The following is a 9,308-nucleotide window of genomic DNA, read 5'->3' as shown; positions in this document are numbered from 1 at the left end:
TCTCACATAGGTCTGGACACGGGTCAAAGACTTCTTACTAAATAAGGAATGTCTTTCCCCCACCACAACTTTTCACATAGGTCTGAACATGGGTCACATACATTATGTTTAACGAAAAACGTCTTTTGTAGCACCCTACTTCCTGACTCAACAATTAAATAAGTAAATTACAAATAATCATTAAGCAGGATGCTACTCGCAACCATCAAAACATTTTAAACCACATAATAGAGAAACTAACTCATTTGATAAGCATTCTAATTAAAAAAATACACTTGGCATAAAAGCCTTAATAACATTATTAGTTTAAAAAGGTGGTTCATCGTAAAATAAAATCAAACAAAAAGATATGCAACAAAACAAATATAGGATATCCTGTTTCCCTTGTGCTACGTATCAAAGAGACTCCCATTATAGACTCGAACGATAAGCAACTAAAGAGGCATAACACCGTCCTCAACCTCAAGCTCATACTTAGGTGCCTGATTATATGTACTCCATAAGAGCACAAACGCAATAACACCAAAATGGGGTGAGAATACATTCAAATAATAAATGATGCATAAACATTCAGAATAGATTCACACATCTACACAATCATCCATAAATTCAGAAAAACACACCAACACCATGTATTCATATTTCACCCATAACACAATTATTCAATCACAATCATGCAATATAAAAATGACTCAACTCATGCTCTCCATGGTCCCCACTCTAAACCAGACTCACGACTCGTCTTTATATACATGTGATACTGACTCAATGTTTGGTTTTTCATACGAACCAGGTTTCATTATCTACGGATCCCGAGCCCCCACTATGAGCTCTAAGCCCCCATTCAAGGCTTGGGACAAGCAATTAGCCCCCACTCTAAACTAGCAAACATGCCACTTTCACAACAATGACACGTATGATGAATGTCATACAAAATACGGTAAAACCCTACTCTGACTACACTTAATTACTCAACACAACATAAGAAATACATACCATATCTGTTTGTAAACAAAAAAAATACATATTCACTACATCGATAATAACTCATATCTTAAATCATAAGTCTCAATAACACAAATCAACATCAAAACATATTTTCCCATTTATCACACATACTCATAAGTACACATACTCACATTTATGCGTAATATCACTTGATTAATCATATAATCCAACTAAATAACTCATACTCATCAAAATGCACCAAACAACAACCAACACTGACTGCCTAACAAAACCATCCACGAAAACCAACCCAGCAAGTCACAACGCATTTTTTGACTCGATGACGGGTAACCCGTCACTAGGATGACCCTCGTCATCCTTCCTAGCACCCAACATGCCACATTGTGACGACCTGGCAAAACCATGCTCGCATGTAGAACATGACAGTATCCCTGTCACGTACCTGACGTTCGTCAACATTGACGGGTGATGCATATCACCTTGCTAACAAAAGCATAATTCTTTTTGATGTGTTAGAACCTGCGAAAACTCACCCAACTCACTCTAAACACTCTGAAATAATGCATGAACACCACCCACATAATTATATCATAATAGCATGTTAATTTCTATTAATCTAATATGTTATTATAGTGATTCAATCACAAAACTCTGAATTTAATCATGTTTTAAAAACCTCAATTTCACATCCAAACTCATGTTTATGAACAAATAACATATGTAATAATCACACCAATTACATCACACAAAATTGCAAGCACATAATTGCATAACAACAAATTTTTAATCAATTATTCATCATACAACATAAATCAACAAAAGATAAAAAATCCCATTAGAGGTTAAGGGAAACCTCTCTATCCTTTAATGAATTAAGCACCCGTAGATGAAGAATCCCCCGTTACATTGTAATTACAGAAAATTTAACAAAGCAAGCTCTCTAAGACCTCTTTTCCCAAGCCCTAACACTCATTCTCAAGCTTTTTTCCTCCAAATTCCCTTGTTTTCACGTAGTGAAGAAAATAGCTCTAAAAACCTAATTTTATTCTAGCTTTTTAAAATATATACTATTTTATTTAATTTCTCTTCTTTGCAATTTTTGCCCAACTAAAGCTCAACCATCCTCCACTCACCACTAAACTCCCTTAATTCTTATAATTGGTATAACTCTACAATTTTTCACTAAATTCTAATTAAATTATTAATTCATTTAGTTAATTCCCACTAACCCAATCAATTAACACAAAAAACCGCAAATATCGTCACTGACCAAACATATCACATATTCACAAAATAATTATTTAAATAAATACTCAACTAAATTAAATAAAATAAAATAAGCGAATAATTAAATTGGGATGTTACAACTTTCCCCCACTTAAAAGAATTTTCACCCTCGAAAATTATCTAGCGAGAAAAGCTCTGGATATGACTCTTTTATCCTACTCTCGAGCTCCCACGTCACACTGCCACCAACAAGACCTCCCTAAACAACTTTCACTGAAGCGATCTCCTTGCCTTGCAAGCTTTTCACTCCATGATCCTCAATTCTCAACGACAAATTTTCCACTGTCAATTCTCTCTAAATTGAACATCATCCAACTAGATCACATGAGACTGATCTGGAATGTATTTCCTCAGTTGAGACACATGGAATACCTCATGACGATTCAAAAGATATGGCGCAAACACCACTTGATAGGCTACTTCTCCCACCCTCTAAAGAATCTGAAACAAACCAATGAAATGTGAAGTAAGTTTCTTAGACTTCAATGAACAACCAATACCAATTACTAGAGTAACTCTTAGGAACACATGATCTCCATATTGAAACTCAAGTATCTTCATCCTCTTATCATGGTAGCTCTTATGATGACTCTGTAAAGCTTTCATCTTCTCTTGGATCATCTTGATCTTATTAGTAGTTTGCCGAACTATCTCAGGTCCAAGCACGACACTCTCACCAGAATTATACAAACATAAAGGCGTCTTACACATCCTACCATACAACGCCTCAAACGATGTTATTCCAATGCTATAATGGAAAATATTATTGTAAGTGACCTGAACCAACGATAAGTAACAGTCTTAGTCACCTCTTTGATTTAAAACACACACTCTCAGCAAATCCTCAAAAGACTGAATAGTCCTACCTGTCTGACCATCTGTTTCCGGATGATAAACAGAACTTAACTTCAACTTAGTACCGCCTGTTGCAAAATCTACCAAAACCATAACGTAACCTCATATCTCTATCTGGCATAATGCTCGATAAAATACCATGCATGCTAATGATCTTTTTAATATACAACTCAGCCAAGTTTTGCAAAGTATAATTGATCTTAATCAGTATGAAATTAGTCGATTTAGTCTGCCTATCGATGATAACCCAGATGGAATCACATCCCTTCGTCGTCTTCGGCAAACTTGTCATGAAATCCATGGAAATGTTATCCCATTTCCACTTATGAATACTCAACGATTGCATCAGACCTAATGGATTCTGATGTTAAATCTTCGACTTTTGACAAGTCAAATAAGTGTAAACAAACTCAACTACTTCCTTCTTTATTCTTGGCCACCAAAATAAATTCTTCAAGCCTTGATACATCTTGGTATAACCATGATGAATACTTAGACCAGTTGTATGACCTTCCTCAATAATAGTCTTCTTAAGTTGTGGCATATCAAGTACATAAAGCCTATCTCTGAATCTCATCACACCATTCTCGTTGATTATGAAGTCGTCTCCTATTCCTTGATTGATTAACACCAGATGGTTGACCAATCCCAAATCAATCTTCAGCCTTTCTCTGATCTCTTAAACGATACAACTAGTCAGCTTTTACATACTCAATTGCATAATATTAGGAGTTTATTCACAAACCAAACTCATGTCTATGAATTGTTCAATCAATTTCAATTCTCGAACCATAAGCATCAACATATGCAACGACTTTCTCCTTAAGGCATCAACGACAAAATTAACTTTACCAGGATGACAACTTAAACCAAAATTGTAGTCCTTCAGAAACTCGAACCATCTCATATGTCTCATATTCAACTCATTCTGATCAAAGAGATACTTCAAACTCTTGTGGTCACTGAACACCTAAAATCTGAAGCCAAATAAATAATATCTCTAAATCTTCAACACGAAAACTACTACTGCAAGCTCTAGGTCATGCATTGGATAATTCCTCTCATGAACTTCCAACTTCCTATAAGCATAAGCCATAACTTAACCAGTTTTCATCAACAAACCACCCAAACATATCTTCGAAGCATCACAATACAACACAAATGACTCATTCGAATTTGGCAAAATAAAAATGGAGTTGGTGTTAATTTCTTCTTGAGTTCTTTAAAACTCTCTTCGCACTGAACACTCCGCACATATGCTTGAACCTTTCGAGTCAATTGAGTCAGAGGCAATGCCAACTTTGAAAAGCCTTTGGTAAACCTTATGTAGTAACCAGTTAACCCAAGAAAACTTTTTATCTCAGTAATAGACTTAAGAGTCTCCCATTGCAACACAACGTCAATATTCAATACCACATATAGAAATCACATGACCAAGGTAACTCACTTATTTTAACCAGAATTCACACTTAGACAACTTCACATATAACTTCTTATCCTTCAAGGTCTGCAACACAATTCTCAGATGCTCCACATGATCTTCAATAGACTTTGAATATATCAATATGTCGTCGATGAACACAACCACAATATGATCTAAGTACAAATGAAATAGTTTATTCATGTACTTCATGAACACTCCATGTGTATTATACATACCAAACGACATCATTGAATACTCATAGTGACCATATATTATCCCGAAGGTAGTATTCAAAATATCGTCAGACTTTACACGAATCTGACGATAATTTGGATGCAAATCAATCTTGTTAAACACACAATGACCTGTAAACTTATCCATTAAATCATCAATCCTCAAATCTGGATACTCGATCTTGATCGTCAGTTTATTAAGTTGTCGATAATACACACACAATCTCATACTCCCATCTTTCTTCTTGACTAACAACATCAGCGCTCCCCATGGTGAAATAATTGATAAAATAAACTTCTTCTCAAGAATATCCTCCAACTGTTTCTTAGCTCACTCAACTCATAAACATAAACCCTATAAGGATTCATCGACACAAGACTAGTACCAGGTACTAAGTCTATAACAAACTCCACCTTACGCTCTAGCGGTAAATCACTTATGTCATTTAGGAATGCCTCATGAAAATCACACACCACAGGTAGATCCGTACTCATCCTATCGCTTCCCTACACAAGGACGCGAGAAAAATGAACACCTAAGCACTCTTACTCGTGGTTATCTCTACCTGCCTCGCGGTCATAAAACTCAACTTCTTTCTCTCTTTGGAATCAAGAAACTGCATTGACTTCTCAAAACAGTTGATAACACATGGTTGAACTCCAAACAATACATTACCAGAATAACGTCAAGATGACTTAGAGGTAAACACATTAAATCCATCCTAAAATCTCTCCCAAAAAAATTCATAGGATAATTCAAACACACTAAAAACAAGTAGTCATTGAACCATCAGCTAATGTATCAATGATCATACTGCCATTAATAACAGACACTTATGACTTCAACCTCAACACGCACTTAACAAATATAAACAAATATGTCACGTTCATATCAATAATAGTAATCAAATGAGTATTATTGATAAAACACGTACCTCAAATAAAGTTATCTGATGTAGTAGCCTCAGATCCAGACAACGCAAAAACCTTCCCTCTATACTGATCCTTCTTCGGTTTCTCACAACAAGTGCTAATGTGACCACACTTTCCACAACTAAATCAAATCAAGTTATTACTCCTACAATTAGTAGTGCAATGAGTCTGCCTCTACCACTCGAAGTAGTTCACAATTATGCTATTGCACCTAGAAGCACAATATCCATACTCGTCACACTTAAAGAATCTCACAGAAGTGAGAGTCTCTCCCCCACTTTTCTCCTTCTCATTTGGAACCCTCTGGAGTATCATACGACTTCCCAAAAACATGGATCTTTCCTTTCCTCTCACTAGATCTCTTGTAGTGAGCAGATCGGGCTCTACTATCCTCATAATAGATTATACACTTATTCATCGATACAAAAAAATGGCGGATATCTTGATAACCGATACCTTGTTTGATCTCTGGATGCTACCTGCTCTCAAACTTGATGCATTTTAAACCCTCTGCAACAACACTATTATAATACAGACATAACTTCACTAACTCCTTAAACTTTGCAGCATACTCTACAACTTTCAAATTTCCTTGTTTAAGCTCATGGAATTCAATCTCCTTCTTGCTACACACATCCTCAGAAAAGTAATTCTCCAAAAAATTCACTATGAACACAACCCAAGTAATCTAAATACCAACCACCGCTAGCCTCTGATGTGTGTTATGCCACCAATCTCCGGCTTCCTCAGACAACATGTGAGTACTAAACAGAACCTTTTGATCCTTCTTATATGACATCACTCTAAAGATATTTTCAATCTATTTCATCCATGCATGAGCACACTGTAGGTCATACGTGCCCTTGAACGTCAGGATATTGTTCCTCTAAATTTTTCCTAGCCCACGAAACTCATCACCAACCTAATTCTGCTGTTCATGCAGCGCCTGAGCCACCGATTCAAAAGCAAGCATCAACAATTGCATGATCATTTCTTTCAGCCATTATTCACACCATCAAACAGACATTAGAAGAAACAATGCATCGACAATGTACACACACATGTTGCATACTAGGGAACAATGATCATGTCAAAAACCTAATCGGATGGATCGACCTGCTCTAATACCACTATGTAACATCCTACTTCTCGACTTGACAATTAAATAAATAAATCACAAATAATCACTAAATAGGATGCTACTCGCAACCATCAAAACATTTTGAACCACATAATAAAGAAAATAGCTCATTTGATAAGCAACGAGATTACAAAAACACTTGGCATAAAAGCCTCAATAGCATTATTAGTTTAAAAATGTGGTTCATCGCAAAATAAAACAAAATAGAAAGACACGCAACAAAACAAATATAGAACAACCTGTTTCCCTTGTATTACATATCAGATCGACTCCCACGATAGACTCGAACGACAAGCAAGTAAAGAGACACAACACTGTCCTCAGCCTCAAGCTCCTACTTAGGCATCTAATTACCAGTACACCAAAGGAGCACAAACGCAACAACACAAAAAGAGGGTGATAATACATTTAAATGATAAACAATGCATAAAAATTCAGGATAAATTCACACGTTTACACAATCATCCACAAATTTAGAAAAACACACCAACATCATTTATTCACATATCACCCACAACACAATCATACAATATAATACAATAATGAGTCGACTCATGCTCTTCATAATCCCCACTTTGAACCAGACTCACAACTCAACTTTACATGCATGCAGTACTGACTCAATATTTGGTTCTTCATACAAATCATGTTCTATTCTCTGCGAACCCCGAGCCCCTACTCTGAACTCCAAGCTCCCACTCAAGGCCTGGGATAAGTCACTAGTCCCCAGTACAAACTTGAAAACATGTCTCTTTCACAACAATGACACATATGATAAATGTCATACAAAATGCGGTACAACCCCGCTCTGACTATACTTAATTACTCAACACAACAAATGCAATACAACCCCCTCTCTGACTGTAAACAAAAAATATACATTTTCACTGCATCGATAATAGCTCATCTCAAATCACACGTCTCAATAACAAAAATCACCATCACAACATATTTTCACGTTTATTACACATACTCACAATTACACATACTCACATTTATGTGTAATGTCACTTAATTAATTATATAATTCAATTAAATAACTCATACTCATCAAAATACACCAGACAACAATTAACACTAACCGCCCCACAAAGCCACCCATGAAAACCAACTTAGCAAGTTAGAATACGCCTTCTAACTCAATAACGGGTAAGCTGTCATCAGGATGACGTCGGTCATCCTTCCTAGCACCCAACATGTCATACTGTGACGACCTGGAAAGACCACGCCTGCCTAAAGACCATGATGGTCTCCCCGTCACGTGCCTGACGTCTATTAGCATTGTACAACGCATGACGCCCAGGGCGCCATATGGGTGACGCTCGTCATCCTGCTAACATAAATAGAATTTGTTCTGCTATGGCAGAACCTGCGAAAAGTAACCCATCTCACTGTAAACACTCTCAAACAGTGTTGAAACATCACCCACATGATTATATCACAATAGCATTTTAATTCCTATTAATCTAGCATATTACTACAGTGATTCAATCACAAAACTTATAATTTAATCATGTCTTAAAAACCCAAAATCTCACATCCAAACTTATGTTTATGAATAAATAACACATGCAATAATCACACCAATTACAATGCACGAAATTGCAAGCATATCATGTCATAAAAACAAAATTTCAATCAATTGTTTATCATACAACACAAATCAACAAAAGAGAGAAAATCATATTGGAGGTTAAGGGATACATCTCTACCATTTCGTGAAGAATCCCCATTATTTTATAATTTCAGAAAATTCAGCAAAACAAACTGTAACACCCCGATAATAATATGATTATTATTTAAATTAAGTTAATAATAGATTTATTAATTTAATTAGATAATTGGATTATAATAATAATTATTATTATTTTGGGATTATTAAATTATTATTATTATTGGAATAATAATATAATTTGGAAAATATATAAGTTGGAAGTTAGAAAAATCCCATTTTTGGTAAAAAGTTATTTTTCACGTGAAAAGGGAGAAAGAGACAGAAAGGGGAAAAAGGGCAAAGAGCCAGAGAACGAAGGTTGAAGGAAGGAAAAGCTTGAAGCTCAAAGCTGCCGGATTAACTCAGGTAAGGGGGTTTATCATCGTTTGATGGGTCTTATGGGATAGCATGTAATGGGTAGTGATGAACCTCTGAATTTGACTCTGATTGAAATGATATGTGATGAATTTGTGAAATATTGATGAACGAAATTGGATGATAATTGATGAAATTGTAGGAATTAGATGTAGTAAGGTTAGCGATTTGAGAAGTTGAATGTATCTGAGTTGTAATTGATAAAACGAACGAACGTGTATGAAAAATTTGGACTGTGAGAGGTTGGATCTGAAGGATCTCGTAGCAGAGAAAACCCATAGCAGATCTGGAAAACTGGATTCTGGTCATACGCGTATGGCACTAGGCAATACGCGTATGGGATGGCTTGAAAATGGGGGTTTTGGCGCTGGTACGCGC

The sequence above is a fragment of the Lathyrus oleraceus genome, chromosome 1, assembly GCF_024323335.1.
Source record: "Lathyrus oleraceus cultivar Zhongwan6 chromosome 1, CAAS_Psat_ZW6_1.0, whole genome shotgun sequence".
Classification (NCBI taxonomy): domain Eukaryota; kingdom Viridiplantae; phylum Streptophyta; class Magnoliopsida; order Fabales; family Fabaceae; genus Lathyrus; species Lathyrus oleraceus.
The sequence above is the reverse complement of the archived record's forward strand: the minus strand, read 5'-3'. Positions refer to the sequence as shown.